Raw genomic sequence first — 16,922 nt, 5'->3', positions numbered from 1 at the left:
GCCTTGGACCCCCTCTTGCCTGGTGCCAGCACTACTACCTTCACTCTCCCTAACGATAGCTGTACTTCATTGTTTGTGAACTCCATACTTGTGAATTTACTCACTAAAATTTATTTGTAACCCAAAAGCAATATTTGGGTCATTTCTCAGTCATTCCCAGACATGTGCAAAGAGAGGAAAAATTTGAGTCACCCCTACATGCACTTTCCCAGCCAAAGTCAAACAAAATGATGTTCTCATTCTGTAAAAAAGTGGTCTTTCTGCAGTCTACATGTTTCTGTATTTAAAAAAAAGTTTTAAGTGTTTATTTTTGAAAGAGAGAGAGGGAGAGCATGAGTGGGGGAGGGGCAGAGAGAGAAGGAGACAGAATCTGAAGCAGACTCCAGGCTCTGAGCTGTCAGCACAGAGCCTGAGGTGGGGCTTGAACTCATGAACCACAAGATCATGACCTGAGCCAAAGTCAGACGCCTAACCGACTAACAGGTGCCACCCAGGTGCCCCCAGATTTCTACATTTTTGTTGGTGATTTTGCTATGCCCCTGGGCCTGGCACTAAAGTGCTATCTCTAGTGTTCCTAAGTACAACAAAGCTGTGCTGTGTCTCACAGAGAAAATACATGTGTTGGACGAGCTTCACTCACACATGAGTTATAGTGCTACTGGCTGTGAGTTCAATGTTAATGAATCAGTAACAGGATATATCTAAAAAAGGGAAGAAGAAATTCACTGATCTATACATGCAGCAACTCTGGAAAGTGCTAAAGTAACATCTGTACGGCATAAAGAAGCTACAGAAAAGATGTTCAAAATAGCTGAATCTCTGGATTCAGAGATGATTATAGTGTGTGGTGGACAGCACTGCTACGAAGCTGATAACCAAAGAAATACACTGTCACTTACTGAGGGTCAGAAAAATGTTAAAAATCCTCTTGACTAGTGTTAGAGCATAAAGAAATACTGCATACAATTAATCATTTGTAAGAAATGTATATTAAACTAGGTGTCTAAACAGAAATATACATAAACACACACAAAAAAAGATTATACACTGATTGGTTGACCAGAGACTCTAAGCAAGAACCTAACTAACCCTGTATAGAGGCAGTAGCTCAGTATTCACTAACAGCATTTGCAGCAACTTCATAGAACTACCGTGCATAATGAAAATCAACTCTATCTAGGTTGGAGTCTCCCTTTTTTATTTGTTTAATATTGTTGATATGGATTTCTATCATTTGATATTAAAAAAACCTCCTGACTGATAATATTAATAATTACATTATTAAGAATAACAGCAGATAAGACTTAATTTGAGCTTACTCTATGTCTGGCACTTTTTCTATGTGCTTCACAGATATTAACTCATTTAAACCTCTGTAAGGTGGGTGCTATTATCATGTCTAATTTCCAGATGAAAAAAAGTGGAACCAAAACAAAAAAAAAAAAAGAGAGAGAGAAGCATAAGGGAAAAGAAAAAGACAGTGAGACAGAGTGAAGTGACTTGACTAAATCACACAACTAGGTAACTGGAGAATTAGGGTTTCGGCCCAGAGTCTGCCATATAATAAGGAACCTAGAAAACGGACAGCCATAGGGTCAGAACTTCCCAATGTCTCCAGCACTGTCCAGAGAGAAAGGGTACCACTACCAGTCAACCTATTTGAAATGCTAAGTAATCACTGCTGAATAGTGGAGGTAGGTAGATCAGACTCTGTTACATTAGTCATTAAATTCACTCAGCCACTTGCCTTGCTTAGATTCCATGATTAATAAGCAACCTTAAATAACTTGGTTTCCAAGGCAGCTCCTACTATGGGTACAGAACACTGTGACAGGCTGACCCTAAAGTCCCAGCCTTCTTGGAATTTCTACTTCTCATTATTAATTTGGCATCCTGAGTATATCAGCTTCTTATAAGTCTGTTTAGCATGAGTCAGTCCTTAAGAGTCAGCTGAACTCCAGGTGCTTTAGCCAACTACAAGCCTGAATAAGCAGCCGAATGTATGGCCTCATCCTGATTTAACTACCATTTATTTCAAAAGAGACAAATAGAACTATTGTTCAAAAAAGCTTCAAAAATCCTTCCCACCTGAGCTATAGTAATGGAATCTTCAAGTAACCAAATAAAAACTACTTACTAAGAGAAGTAATGAAATAGCAACCACAAATAAAATGTATTCCCATGAATGGATTAACAACCCTAATTAGAAATGTGATCTAGGTCATCATGGTGTTCTGCCAAAACTATATAGCAGGAGGCCCTAAAATCATCTAGCTTGCAGGAGAGGAGTTCAATGCAGTGAAGAGAAGCAGCTATTAATACAGCTTTCACTTAAAAGTACATTCTAGAAGAACCCCCAAATCTAGTAGCAACTAGAAGACAGTATCTCCTTTGCTGTCCTGTCTGCTGCTCCCTTGTGGTATATTCAATAAACCTCTATCTCCTTTAAAAAAAAAAAAAAAAAAAAAAAAAAAGGGACACTTTGCAAGACACTCAGTCACTTAAGCATCTGACTCTTGATTTTGGCTCAGGTCATGATCTCATGGTTTGTAAGATCGAGTCCCTGTCAGCATGAAGCCTGCTTGTGATTCTCTCTTTCCTCTTTCTCTGCCCCTCCCCCGCTCTATTTATTTATTTTGAGAAAAAGAGAGCAGCAGGCACAGAAAGAGAGAGAGAATCCCAGGCAGGCTCCATGCTGTCAATGCAGAGCTCCACTCAGGGCTCAATCTCACAAACTGTGAGATCATGATCTGAGCTGAAATCAAGAGTTGGATAGTTGGCCAACTGAGTCACCCAGGTACCCCTAAATAAATAAACTTAAAATCTGGTAGCAACTGGCATCCAAGAATTTAAGGTTTATGTTCAGCCATGTTCATCAATGGCATTCTGCTCTCCCAGGTCCTTCTACCCATTTTTCCTCACTCACTGTCTCTCCCTTGCTCCTAGAGGAGTAGAATCTTTTCCTTCCTTACAAAACACAAAATTATGAAAGATGCTACAGAAGAACACAGGACTGCACTCTAGTTCAGAACCTAACACCAGCCACTTCAGTCCCAGCCCCTCCTTTTCCTGCCTTATTTTCCCATCACAAAGCAAAAGAAGAAAGACGTTCTGTTCCTTCAATGGCACACCTGGTACTTTTCCCAGCCCTTCTCCTCATCTATTTTTGGTAAAAGATTCAGGATAATCTCATCAGGGCTTATTTAAGGGTCAAAAGGACTAAAGTTCAAGCCTGAATTAACCACATGCTAGCTCTGAAACGTTGGGGAAGATATTTAGCCACTGTTTCCTGTCTCTAAAATGGGGAAAAGAACGAGTGCTTAGCATGATGCCCCTATAAAGTACTAAGTGACCAATAAATGTCAACTGCTGTATCACTGCTACTCCCTAGCCCTAGTGCTCTTCCCGAGACCACAGCCAACAGGACAATTCCCAAAAGAGGCTGGGGGAATGACTCCTTTCTTCCTCCCTGTGGTTAGCATGAGCTATGTTCCTCCAAATCTGTGCTATAGCAAAGCACCACTACCGCCATCTGTCATAACTTCCATGAAGGGGATTCGAGGTTGCTAGGAGAAAGTTTTTTAAATTCTGCGTAGGGCAAGAGAGTATATAAAGCTCTTTTTATCAGTCCTAGCAAGTTGAATGCTAAAAGATAAGCTACAATTCCTAAACTTTGTCTTATTAATCAGACTATGCCCACAGCAGCCTAACGACTGATTCTTATTCCTTGTCTGAAAGTCACTGAAACCTAAATAACACTTGGCAGGACTTGTAATCTCATTTATAAGATGGATAAGCTGCCTTTGAAATAAGCTTAGAAGCCATTTCCTAAATGGTGTACAGGGAGAAGGGGAGTCTTATTCAATAGCGGGAAAAGGCAAGGCTTTTTCCCAAGGCTTCAGTGCTCTACAGGCCCTCCCCAAATCCAAGCTTTAAAAAAATTTGGAGCCAAAATTCAAATGCCAGTAACAAAGAAAATTCACTCTGGTGAATGTCAAAAATATTACTACCAGACAGAAATGGCACAGAAAGCAAAAAGAAGTTTTCAATAATGTGAATCCACTCCTTGCTGTTTTCTCTCTCCTTCACTTCAGCTGAGCTTTGGTTCTCTCTTTTAGCCAACACAGGAAACATTTCTATTCCTCCCTGCTGAGCCTATTATAGGTGGTGCCTTCTTCATTACTTGGTGCTGGGGCTTCATGAAACCAGAACAATGATCTCTCCACTGTGTGTTTAAGCTGTGGGCTGCCTTCAAAAGACATTTGACCAGCCTGGCAAGAACTGAAAAGTGTGAGTGTCAAGTCAAAAATATGGAGCAACCAGGACTCTTACAGCTGGTGGGAGTGTAAATTGGCATAACCACTTCGGAAAACAAGTTGGCATTATCTAGTGAAGGTGAAGATGTGAATAGCCCACAGGACAGCAATTTTGCTCCTACGCCTATGACCAACGCTGTCCAATTTACCAAGCATCTACGGTGCTCCTGCACGATGCTGAGAACTGGAGACACAAAGATGGAGTGAAACCCGAAAAGTGAACTTTATGCAATGATGGAAATGTTACATACCTACACTGTCCAATATGGTAGCCACTAGCCACACATGGCTATTGGAACACTTGAAATATGGCTAATGAACTGAGGAACTGAAATTTGAGGCGTATTTGACTTTAATGTAAGTCATATATGGCTTGTGGTTATCTTATTGTACAATGAAGTGAGAACCCCATTAACATGTGCCTCAAGATACAATGCACAAGGATGTTCATTTCAGCATTGTTTGAAATAGATAAAACAAAGACAACTCAAATATCCAGCAACAAAAAAAATGGATAAACTGTGGCACAGCAGTGAAAAATAAATGCACCTCACAAACCCCACTGAAGCTAAATCTTGAAAACAATGTTGGGGGGGGGGGGGAACGTTACAGAAGAATTTAGAATATGATGAATTTTTACAAAATCCAAACAAAGTACAACAAGTACTAGGAGATAAACATATTAGTGGTGGCAAGGCCATGTAGAAAAGCAAAAAAAAAAAAAAAAAAAAAAAAAAAAAAAAAACCAGGATAAATACAAAAAACAAGGTAATGAATGATTATGAGGACAGGAAAGTTGGAGGGTACAATCTGTAAAGAGCACAGTGGGAGCTTCAATAACATGGCTGATGTTCTGCTTCTAAACTTTTATTGTTGTTTCTTAGCATATATATTACATATATGGTTTTATGCTTACCATTGTTTCACAATAAAGAAAATGAAAAGTACTATGAAGGTAGGGCTGCTGATTCTTGCGTCGTGTCCACCAATTCTCCACCCATGCAGACTGGGAGCTTCTCTGTGGAGGGGACAGGTTTCACTCCATCTCTGTGTCTCCATTAATTAGCATAGCACAGGAGAACCATAGATGCTTGGTAAGCACCTAGTGAACTGAATCCAGACCTGGGAAAACTAGAACCCTCACGACTTAAGTTTGTTCACAGTTTTGTTTTCCAGGTAATGTTAGATAAGCATTCCCTATCAAGTAACAAAAAATAATACTGTATTTCCTCCATTCTAACATGCACTCTCCTCTCAGCACATTTCAGCAGATATAGAAAGTAGAATGCTTTCTACAACTGAAGCTGTCATTAAATGGGGGTGTTTTTCAATATCACCAGTATGCTAGAATTCAGGAATGTAATTCTGAGCTTCTTTTGTTCATTTCCCTACTGTTAGAGAAGTGTCCGGCTTACAGTAGTGGCTCAATAAATATTTGCTAAATAAAGAAAAATAGTTACTATTACTGCAAGCCTACTATATGTCTGAGTCTGGCTAAAAACTTTACAGAAATTATTTAATTTTCCCTTTACAATAACTTTGAGGCTTAGCAAGATTAAGTCACTTGCCGAAGAACATGTAAATAAGTAGGTAAAAAGGAAACTTAGTAAGTGGCAAAGTCTGGATTCAAATCTCATCTAGACTCCAAAGTCCATGCTCTTAAACATAATGCGATAGTATCTCTCAGACAAAATGAAGCCAAGTTCCACCCCTTCACCAATTTTTAAACTAAACAGTTAAAGAAAACTGCCCACAGTGATTTTACACTAGCTGAATCGCTGGTGATATTTACAGGCAAACAGAACCTATGTTAGCCAGAGACAGGGGAGAGGCAAGTAAACAATCCCAAGAGACAGTCAGACTTTACCCCCGTATCCATCTTGACTTACAATAAAATTAATCCAGTTACTGGTTCACACACAGAAACACATGCCTCTGACACCAGCAAGTACTATTTCTAAATGCAGTAAATATCTAAAGGGACCAGAATTATATCATCAAAGCGATCATCTTATTAAAGAGACCATAAAGTCCATTTGATCCAACCTCCAGGCAAGAGACTTACATTCCTAACCTCATTTTAATGGCAGCTGAGGCCTTCTGAGGCCAAGTAACTTTGGTCCTCTGAGAAGTAAATGGTTGAAGCAGAGACCAGAAACTAGGTCTCCTACTTCCTGGGCTCACCTTGTTCTGTTCACCTCATCACAGCAGAACGAAGTCATTAAGGATCTGTTAAGGTCCCTTTCTACGCAGCTATACTAACCTGAGTCCTTTACATAGTTTATCTTGTTTAATCCCCTTGTCAACTCTGTGAGTCAGATATTATCTCCATGTACAAGTTGAGGAAACTGGGTTCAGAGAAATTAAGTAACTCACCACAGGTCACACCCTTAGCATTTGGACTAGAAGCCAGATGGTTTTACCTCACCTTGCAGACCTGCAAGTTAAAGAAATCATAATTAACATTGGCACAGTGCTTTCATGTTACTGAAAAGAAAATGAGAAGTTTTGAAAATAAGAATATATTATGCAAGCTTAAATATTCCCCAAACACTGTACCTCAAGACTGGAGTCTGGTTAAAGACCAATAAGATAACCTCTAAGCAACTACAAAGATGTCATCTCTAAACGTGAACTTGAGACCCAGCACCTTAAAAAATTACTGGCATTGTAGTAGATATAAAGGAAAAATATTATTTTTAAATCTCCCATTTGGGTTAAAAAGAGAAATTATTGAAAAATAATTCAATTTCATCTATTTTCCTCCATTTTTCCCATGTACCACACACATTATAGCTTATTTTGCCACAACCGTTCTGAAGACTTTCTCTTTCATTCTTCTCATCACCACATCCTCTTTCATGCAAAACAAGATGAGACTATCTGAGAGCCACTTTAAGTCTCTCAAAAGAAAAAGTCCTCCAAAAATTTTAATATATTATCATCAGAACTTTATTTCAATCTTCTTGTGTAGAAAATCCCATTCATTGGAGAATATTACTTTTATTTCTGAAACTGCAGCAAAACTATCTTGTACCTCCAGTAGGAGTGCAACTCTCATGTTCTAAAAAACGTTTAATTATTATGCAAATCTTAAATTTACATTCGTTACTCAGAATGAAAGGCTATAACCAACGACTCCACCACACCATTTGGAACATTTTAGAATTTGTTTTTCTTTTCAAAAATAAAAACCCAACTACTTACAGAACAAGTAAAACTGTATGCTAATCAACTGTTTCTTTTTTACATGGCAAAGGAGTTTTGCCAAAGAGGCTTGAAACCTTCCTCCCTGAATCCTGCCTACTTTCTCCAGAAGGTTCCTAGCCTCGGTGTGGTCAGACGATAATGTGTAATTCATCTATTTTGCTTTAAAAGGTGGTTAAATATCTATTACTCCCCTTTTCTGATTTATAATGCCATTTCCTCTTCCCAAGGTAAAATAAGGTACAAAAGGAGAGGGCTTCACAGTAATCTTCCTACTAAAACAAGACATGTTTCTCTAGAGTCACTGCATTTAAAAAGGCTGCCAATCCTCATTTTATTTCACTTTTCTTTCCCCTCAGTCTGGAGTTAAAAATCAGCCCTCTTGATGTTATCAAATCATCAAATGAAAGGTTCTAGAAATAGCTTCCTATTTGTGGAAGGAGCGAGAAGACATACAAAAATGGAAGAGAGCTCTCGAATCGTCTTTCCTAAAACATTCCGTGTGTAACGAATGCAAGCAAAATCCTGAAAGGCTTGCTTAGCTGTGAATTCAAGGTACTTCCGAATGGGGCTGGTTTAAAAGCTAAAGTATAACGTAACCAGAAAACAGCCAGAATCAGTGGCAGACCAAAAGCCAAGTTCAAACACACATTCCCCGGGTCCCGCGGTGCATACCCAGAATCACTGCACAGTTGCTTTAGGTGCTGCTCTACCGCGCTCCCTGGCTCATCTGTTTCAGGTTACACAGGCTCTTCTCTGTCAGTTGCCCCAGTTTGCCCACTCCACACGTTTACAAATGACTCAAAGTGCCCCCTGCTACCGAAAGTCCCAGCTCCTGACACCCCCGCGTCCGTCCACGCACTTACGTGTCCGCACACATACACACACACGCACACACACGTGTTCACACACACCCTCGCCCCGGCTCCGCCCCTCAGGCTGACTCGGGCCAGAAGGGCCGGGCACGGCCTCCGCGAGGTGGGTGGTGCCGGGCGCCGCGGCCCCACCCGCGCTGTCAGCTTGGAAGCTGAGCCCCGCGTCCTCGGTGCAAAGTCCTCCCGGCCGCCGGGGTTCCCCAAAACGAGGAGGCCTAGCCGGCTCCCATTACGCGGGGAAGCGTCCGCGTTCCTCACCGCGAGGAGTCACTGGAGCCCCCGAATTCAAATAGGGGCAGGCGAGGAGGAAGGGGAGGATCCTCTTTTGGACTTTCTGCGTCGCAATTCCTCCAGGTCTGCAGACAGCCGAGTCGAGGTGGGGGGCGCTCCCATTTTTAAAGCGGTTTCCGGCCTTTCCGGGCGCGGGGGCTCTCTTGGTCAGAGGGCAAGCCCCGAGAACGCCAGGGAGGCGCGCACCATGCCGAGGGACGCCTAGCGCGCCTAGCCCGGCGCAACCCAGCCGCCCGCGTCCCCGAGTCCCGCAGGCGCTGCAGGCGCCGCGCCCCGACCTCCCCGAGCGCCGGCCCCAGGTCGTCGCGGGGAGCGCCCTGCAGCTGCAGCCGCAGCCGCAGCCGCAGCCGCAGCCGCCCCTACCGGAGCCGCGGGCTGACAGCCGTGCCCGGCGGAACGCGGCGGTCGCGCGGCTGCAGCTCCGCGGTGCCCTCTTCCCTGGAACCCCGACCTCCAACCCGCGCACCTTGGCGGCCGCGGAACCACGGCTCAGGATTCCGACTGTGACAGCTTAGTCTCTCCGGCCCGGCTCGGGGTTTCTCGGTTTTCGGCGTCACAATAATAAGGAAGTTTCCCCGCAAGCCTGCGGGCGGCGGAATGCGCTGGGCGAATGACTTCCCACCCGGCCAATGGGCGCCCTTCTGGGGCGGGCTGGCACCAATGGCGGCCGTGGCGGAGGCGGGGCGGCGAGGTCCGCGGGCTGGAGGCGGGGAGAGGCCCAGGCCGGGAGGGAGGCGGGGGCAGCCTGAGGTGACAGGACCCGCGGGCCCCGCGTGTGTCGGCCGGAATCCGGCTGCAAGACACCGAGCATTCGCTCTGGAATAGGATTGCTTTTCACAGGCGGGGAAGCGAGCGGGACAGGTTAGGGGTCGGTTTTTTTAGGTTTGGGGCTCTGGCTCTTAATATTTATGCAGAGGTGACCAAAAGCCTTGAGCGTGGGGCTCAAGAAAAATCTAGAGGGTAACAACTGAGGATGAATTATTAAGCGTTTTATTCCCAGTGGAGGAGTCTTCGGCTTCACACCCCTTCGGAAGACTGGAGGAAGCGCGTTGCCGAAACGCCGGGCTGCGTGGTGGGAGAAGCGGGAAGGAAGTCGGTGCGGAGGCCCGCTCTGCCTCGGCCATCCTGGAGAGTTGCGGGAGGGGGGGGTGTGCGAAGAGGAGAACGGTGCTGCAGGAGCCAGGAAGGCTTGGGGTTGGAGGGTGGTGGCTGGGGAGGAGCCTGAAAAGAAGTCGCAGAGCAGATACTAAATCTTACCATCTGAAAGACACCATGTGGCTTAAAACCCAGTAATGGATAAAGAAGTTTGTCCTCCCTACCTTCCCTGGCAATGAATCTCCCAGCTTTCTTCTCTTCCCCAAGGTCACGGGGCTTTCAGAGTAGTCCTCGTCCTTGTCCTTTTGAAGAAAACACTCTCACAGATGACTTCATGTATCTGTTGTCCCCCACTTACCCCTTAAATTTGAAGCATAGAAGCAGAACACTAGGAGAGTACCACTTTAATCCAACAGAATGATTTTCCTAGCGGATGAATTTCTGTAACCTGTCATTTGAACTTGAAAGGTCCTTTGAGGCCAGATTCTTCCTAAGGACGTTCAAATCAGGTCAAGTCTGCCGTTACCTGTTCTGGGAATCTAATAGATCGACCAAGCCAGAAAAACAAAAAGTTTTGAGGAGTGGTGTATCCTGGGGATGGGTCGTTGTTGGCAGGCCTATGAACTCTCAGTGAAATAAAGGAAGTTGTCAAATGCTCCTGAGACAAGAAAGATAAAGCAAAATCTCAAGTTATCAGGGAGCTAAGGTCATCTAAGAAAATAGTTCCAGCATTTGAAGTTTGAATCACACTGGACATCTTTAGATACACGGGGACAAAATTAACAGGATTCCCTTATATCCCAGAGGTGTGGCAGTTTCATAGAAGTCTAGGTGTCTCACAAAGACATAATCCTAATTTAGTGATGGTATCACAAAAAGAAGCTAGGGGAATAGCCAGAGAAGAGTCATGGGAGAAAGGGGGATACCCCATGGTTAAGAAGGAGAGAGTGAGATTCTATAATCATGTACCAAATATGAGGTTTATAATCAATCAGCATTTAAGTCAATATATTTGCCCTATGACTCATGTTTATCACATGAAATTTCATCTTGAGAAAAAAGTTGGCTATCAAAACCTCAAGCCTGGAGGTGGAATATGAATGATGTCTAAATTACAAACCGAGGCACTATAAGCTTCCTTACCAAATAAACGTCCAGAACCCTATGAACTTACTTATATGTAGAAGAATCAATGAAGATACTTAGAGTACTTCTTTTTTTTTTTAATTTTTTTATGTTTTATTTTAAATTTGAGAAAGAAGGAGAGACAGAGCGTGAGCAGGGGAAGGGCAGAGAGACAGAGAATCTGAAGCAGGCTTCAGGTTCTGAGCTGTCTGCACAGAGCCCGAAGTGGGGCTCAAATTCACAGGCACTAAGATCATTGCCTGAGCCGGAGTCAGATGCTTAACCGACTGAGCCATCCATTTTCATTTTATTTTCTTAATTGAACCAATGTAAAATGGCAATTTCCTCAACAAACATGTCCTACTCCATTTACCAAAATGGCTTTAAATGGCCCCAGCACCAACAATAGTCATAATAGGAAATATTTTAACTAGTTTGAGAGGCCATAATTTACCTTTTCTTTGCATTTATATAGCTCCATCTTCCATTTCTTTCTGGCTTCCCATGTGTTCCCTAACAAATATGCTGTATATTGTGCATCTGCTGCAATACCAGCCCCTGTGGATATGTTGGTGAGCAAAATGGCACAGTCCCTGTTGCCTTCAAAAGGGAGGCAAACATTATCCAAATAAACATACCAAGGAGAACATACATGCTAACCATGAAAAATCTTATGAAAGAAAAGCATTCATGTTAAAAATAAAAGATTTAACCTAAAAAAGATCTGTAGGGGCGTGTGGGTGGCTCAGCTGGTTAAACGTCTTGACCCGATTTTGGCTCAGGTCATGATCACACCGTGAGTTCCAGTTCCGAAGTTCCACATCAGGCTCTACACTGACAGTTTTGAGTCTGGGATTCTCTCTCCCTTCTCTCTCTGACCCCTCCCTGGCTCACTTGCGCTCTCTCTCTCTCTCTCTCTCTCTGTCAAATAAACAAACTTAAAAAAAAAATTATCTGTCTCCCTGTCGCCCCCTCTCTCAGGCTCATGCTCTCTCTGTCTTTAAAAAAAACAAAACAAAAAAAACTGTAAACAAAATTGATCTCCAGTTAGTGCTATGCACACTCAAGTATTTAGGAGGAAGTATACTGACATCTGCAACTTATTTTGAAATGTACATTTTAAAAGATGGATTGAAGGATGGATAGAGGGATGGATAGCTGTATATACATGTGATAAATCCAGTATACCAAGATGTTAATTGTAGATGCTACATGGTAGGTAGATAGTGTTCATTGTACATTACTTCTAACTTCTCTGTATGTTTAAAAAGTTTACATTGAAAAATTTTGGAAAACAAAAAATAAATAATAAAAGGTGTGATAAGTTCTCACTGTAGCCTTTGACAGGCAGAAGGGATCATGTGGTCTAGCTCTAGCGCCGGGCAGGTGAGGAATTCCCAGTGACCAGAGGATGATACCCAGCGCTGCTGGGCTTCCGCCTGAATATATGCTGATTTGCCCCATTCTTTACAGCTCACTTCTTGAAGTGCATATGCCTATTTCAAATTGCAAGAAATCTTTAGTACAGTAGGAATCCTGTGTAATAATGATTGTTTTCTATATTTAACCTACTTGTCCTGCAGACAAACATCACTTGGTAAATTTAAAGAGAGACAAACTTCTGGTATCTCAGATCAAACGTGTGGGAAAAAAGCATGTTGGCCACAACATTCTGACTTGAGGTATACTTTTGAAGAATTAAGTGTCTTCACCTCTGGGAAAGGAAAGGATTATTTGCCAGGTAATGTGTGCACACCCTATGAAGCTACACAATGACAAAGATGTTTCTTTGTCCCCCGACCCCCCAAAATACTCATTTTGTCAATCTAGTCAATACTCAAAGGAAAAATTGGTTGTAAACATGTTTTACATATGTTCACTGTTTTTTGTTCTTTTATACAGTTTACTCAAGAAGCCTATGTATGGCCAGGCTGAATTATCTAAGCTTTTGAAAAGTGTCCTATAACATACAGCCTTAATTTATTAATGTGAAAAATAACTTGGAAGGAAAATATCATGGTAAATCAATATAGCCATCAATCAAATAATTATGAAATATTTACTCAGTGTCTTCTATATGTATTGCTGGACAAGAAGCATTATTCCTGACTACAAAGAGCTCACAGCAACTATGACTATCCCCCCGTGTTTCTTGAAACTATTCATAAATTAATTTTGCATTTTTAAAAATCAAGCCATTTGGGGGCACCTGGGTGGCTCAGTCAGTTAAGCATCTGACTTTGGCTCCAGTAATGATCTCACAGTTCGTGAGTTTGAGCCCCAACTTGGGCTCTGTGCTGACAGCCCAGAGCCTGGAGCCTGCTTCAGATTGTGTCTCCGTCTCTCTCTGTCCCGCCCCTGCTCGCACTCTGTCTCTTTCTCTCTCAAAAAGAAATAAGCATAAAAAATAAAAAAAATAAAAATCAAGCCTTTTGGATAAAGCACAACCATCTTACTTTAAACTTAAGAAACTCAGTAGTATCATATAGGTTAATATTAATTAATGTTAAAAAGATGGGATGGTTGAGCATTTCCTAAGAAAGCCTTTAGGATGAACTTTGGTTTGTTCCTGAAGATGCAATAAAGTCTTTAGGAAGTAACATCTTTCATGAAGATTTCTCTTTTCAAAAGGTCCCAAAATTTGTACCCTTGGAAGTAGCATCCAGTCTACCACTATGACTACACTGACTAAACAAGTCCTTGGAGCAATATGGCAAATGTCGGTTCCTGTGTGACTGCATAGTGTATAAATGTTTTAACTGTGAAAAATGAGGTAACTGTTTTACCTTTCTAGATGCAAAAAACAAATTCTCTAGAAGTTTACTTGTGTCAAATCAAAATAAAATAATTTCATCAAAATGAAAAACCCTTTTTCTCTGAAGTTAAAAATTAAATCTGGGTCAAATTAAATTTAAGGAGTTTTATTATATCCTAGAAAAACTAAAGTGATCCTATGGAATTTCAAAGGCGCACACATATAACAATGTTATGCAGCTTTATAACTTGACCATAAATTCTGGAAACAAAGTGAATATGCATAATAAATGATTTCTTGCTTTACCATGACAATATGTGACATGTTTGATGACAGAGACATTACCTGATATGTTTTAAATGTATTTTCTCTTGTAGCAATACATAGTTCTTGTTGCAATTTTTCTCCATCCTAGCAGAAGGATCTTCAATGTGTTATCTTGGTTGACTTCTCTCATTTTTACTAAATAAACCTACACCTTTAGCATACTCCAGAAGAAACAAGGAATCAGAGGGGTTCTATCTGTAAAGTTGATATATAACATAATATACGTTAATATAAATCTGTAAAAAAATAAAATAGTATTGTTTGTATTTCTAAACTTTATGGCTACCCTTTATATAAAGGGAAACTGATAACTGGTATTTAACTTTCTATTGGTCTTCAGTATTTTGTTTTCATCCTACATGTAGGTAAAAGTAAAAGCCCAGTAAAATCAGCCATTATATTTACTTTTAAATGGTTGACCAACAAGTTGTTCTTACCTTATAGATACTTAAGACACCATAGTATCTTATAGATATTATAGCTAATTCTGTTTTCCTCTTTCCATTGGCTTTTGAAAGCCTGGAACAAAATGTATGTCCCATCTGTAGAGAATCTTACTGTGTGCATTTTGAGAAGTAACGTCATTTCAAGGTTCATTTTAACTTTCCTCTGCCATTTTCCTCGTGTACTCATTTATTTTCCCACCTACTTAAAGAAAAAAACAAACTTGTTTTTCCCTTCATAAATGTAATAGATATTAGCTATGTAAGATGTATAAAATACGTATAAGAAAAAAGAAGAAAATACACAATGGAATACTACGTGGCAATGAGAAAAAATGAAATATGGCCTTTTGTAGCAACGTGGATGGAACTGGAGAGTGTGATGCTAAGTGAAATAAGCCATACAGAGAAAGACAGATACCATATGGTTTCACTCTTATGTGGATCCTGAGAAACTTAACAGAAACCCATGGGGGAGGGGAAGGGAAAAAAAAAAAAAAAAGAGGTTAGAGTGGGAGAGAGCCAAAGCATAAAAGACTGTTAAAAACTGAGAACAAACTGAGGGTTGATGGGGGGTGGGAGAGAGGGGAGGGTGGGTGATGGGTATTGAGGAGGGCACTTTTTGGGATGAGCACTGGGTGTTGTATGGAAACCAATTTGACAATAAATTTCGTATATTAAAAAATAAAGAAAAAAAGAAAAAAAAAAGAAAAAAAGAAAAGAAAAGAAAAGCGATCAGTCCAGTGCTCGCTTGGGCAGCACAGATACTAAAATTGGAACGATACAGAGAAGATTAGCATGGCCCCTGCACAAGTATGACACACAGATTCATGAAGCTTCCATATTTTAAAAAATAAGAAGGAAAGATCAGTCCATTCACCACCATTTTTAGTTCTTACTATTTTGTTTATCCTTTTCTATTGCATATATATGCATTTCTAAAAGTGGATCATTTTATACATAATATTTTACACTGCTTTATGAACTGAACAATATATTTAACATCTTCAATAAAATTAAATACTATTCTATAACATCATTTTAAATTTCATGTAAATTATATTTATCTACAAAATGAATATACTTTAACCAATTTCTCGTTTTGTGTTTATTTTCCATTCTTTGCCATTATAAACAATAGTGTAACACAGTTACACACAGTGAATATAACTAAATATTTGCCCTCACCCTTGATTCTTTCCTTAAGATAAATTCCTAAGAGAATAATTGCCAGGTGCCTGGGTGGCTCAGTCAATTAAACAACCAACTTTAGCTCAGGTCATGATCTCATGGTTCATGAGTTTGAGCCCCACATCGGGTTCTGTGCTGACAGCTAGGAGCCTGCAGCCTGCTTTGGATTCTCTCTCTCTCTCTCTCTCTCTCTCTCTCTCTCTCTCTGCCCATCTTGCCCTCTGTCTCTCCCTATCTCTCAAAAATAAATAAACATTAAAAAAAATTAAATTATTTAAAAAAAGAATAATTGCTAGGTCAGGCAGAATGCAAACTCACAAGGCTTTATATTATATTGCCAATACTCCCTGACAAAAGATGGCACCAGCTAAACATACACACAATATCTAAGTAGCCTTTGTCCAACCCCCTTACCAATAATGGGGTTGCTTTGGTTTGGTTTTCATTTTATCTTTTTTACTGTATTAATTTTATAAGTCATCTTATGTCTCAACTAGAATATGTGGGGTATAAACAATTAAAAATAAAATTTTTAAAAATTCTAGTAAAGTAAAAAGTCAAGTGGCACACATCTGAAGATTAGCTTAGGTAAGATGTTTCTACATATTCATATCAAAAAAATAACTAAATGCATAAAAATGTATGATTAGTGTTGTTGGTCCTTTGCTGAAATTATTTGATATCATGTGACTCCCCAATTTTCCCACATACCTGCCAAAAATAAAAGGTTCCAGGAAGGAAGTCCTTTACAAACTCAAACTCTTGTTAATCATATTTTTTTTGTTGTTAATCATATTCTTATTTACACACACGCACATACCAATAACAATCAGTTGATGGTTCACCAAGTTCCAGAGCAAAATGAAAAGAAGACAAAGTGTCAGAATTTATGTTGTCCATCAATAAAATGGTAGCCAGAGAAGGTATTTTATTGCCCATTTCTCAAAAAGAAAATGTAGTGTCATGACTTGTAATATCCATTGTGGTCCAATCACCTTTGCCATCAATCACCTTATTATGTATACCAGTGTGTCCCAGGCTTTATAGAAGAAAATGACCTTACTGACCAACTATTAGAGAGGCACGTACTTTGAGTTCTTCTGTAGCCTTTAGAAGTGGATTAGTACTATTCCATCCAAGTTCTTGCCTGGTTCTCTTTTTGATTAACTAGATAAAATTTCAAGGTGGATGTATAGCTACCAGCCTAGAACCATTTAAAGCAACCTACCCAGCCTTTACCCTGGGCCTTGTTAGCGTTATGTTCTGATGAATTGTACTGATGTTTCTGAGGGTAAAT

At 40.7% G+C, this 16,922-nt stretch overlaps 1 protein-coding gene, 1 long non-coding RNA gene and 1 other non-coding gene across 6 annotated transcripts in view; 2 read left to right on the top strand and 1 right to left on the bottom strand.

Moving 5' to 3' along the window:
* The window catches only part of HERC3 (HECT and RLD domain containing E3 ubiquitin protein ligase 3), a 114,043-nt gene extending 104,735 nt beyond the window's left edge, over positions 1–9,308 (bottom strand). The window contains exons 1-3 of one of the 3 annotated variants that reach the window (XM_060654647.3): positions 9,156–9,308; positions 6,693–6,753; positions 5,233–5,334 (exon numbers count right to left, since the gene is read on the bottom strand). The gene's annotated coding sequence lies outside the window, so the exon portion shown is untranslated. Of the gene's footprint in view, positions 1–5,232; positions 5,335–6,692; positions 6,754–8,198; positions 8,436–9,155 lie in introns of those variants that run through there. The other 2 variants (XM_060654645.3, XM_060654646.3) reach the window with 2 other exon arrangements.
* On the top strand, positions 8,561–13,827 carry LOC132692316 (uncharacterized). 2 transcript variants are annotated; one of them, XR_013555206.1, is made up of 3 exons: positions 8,561–8,774; positions 12,493–12,650; positions 13,541–13,827. It is a non-coding gene; the product is annotated as an uncharacterized LOC132692316 (long non-coding RNA). The 2 variants fall into 2 exon arrangements; XR_009616288.2 differs by lacking the exon at positions 13,541–13,827 and having other exon boundaries at positions 12,493–13,099.
* A 1,350-nt stretch (positions 13,828–15,177) lies between these two features.
* Positions 15,178–15,284, top strand: LOC132693394 (U6 spliceosomal RNA). The gene has a single exon (XR_009616780.1). It is a non-coding gene; the product is annotated as a U6 spliceosomal RNA (small nuclear RNA).
* Positions 15,285–16,922: the final 1,638 nt, after the last annotated feature.

Source organism: Panthera onca, chromosome B1 (assembly GCF_046562875.1).
Source record: "Panthera onca isolate mPanOnc1 chromosome B1, mPanOnc1 haplotype 2, whole genome shotgun sequence".
Lineage (NCBI taxonomy): Eukaryota > Metazoa > Chordata > Mammalia > Carnivora > Felidae > Panthera > Panthera onca.
This window is presented reverse-complemented; position numbering and strand designations above follow the sequence as displayed.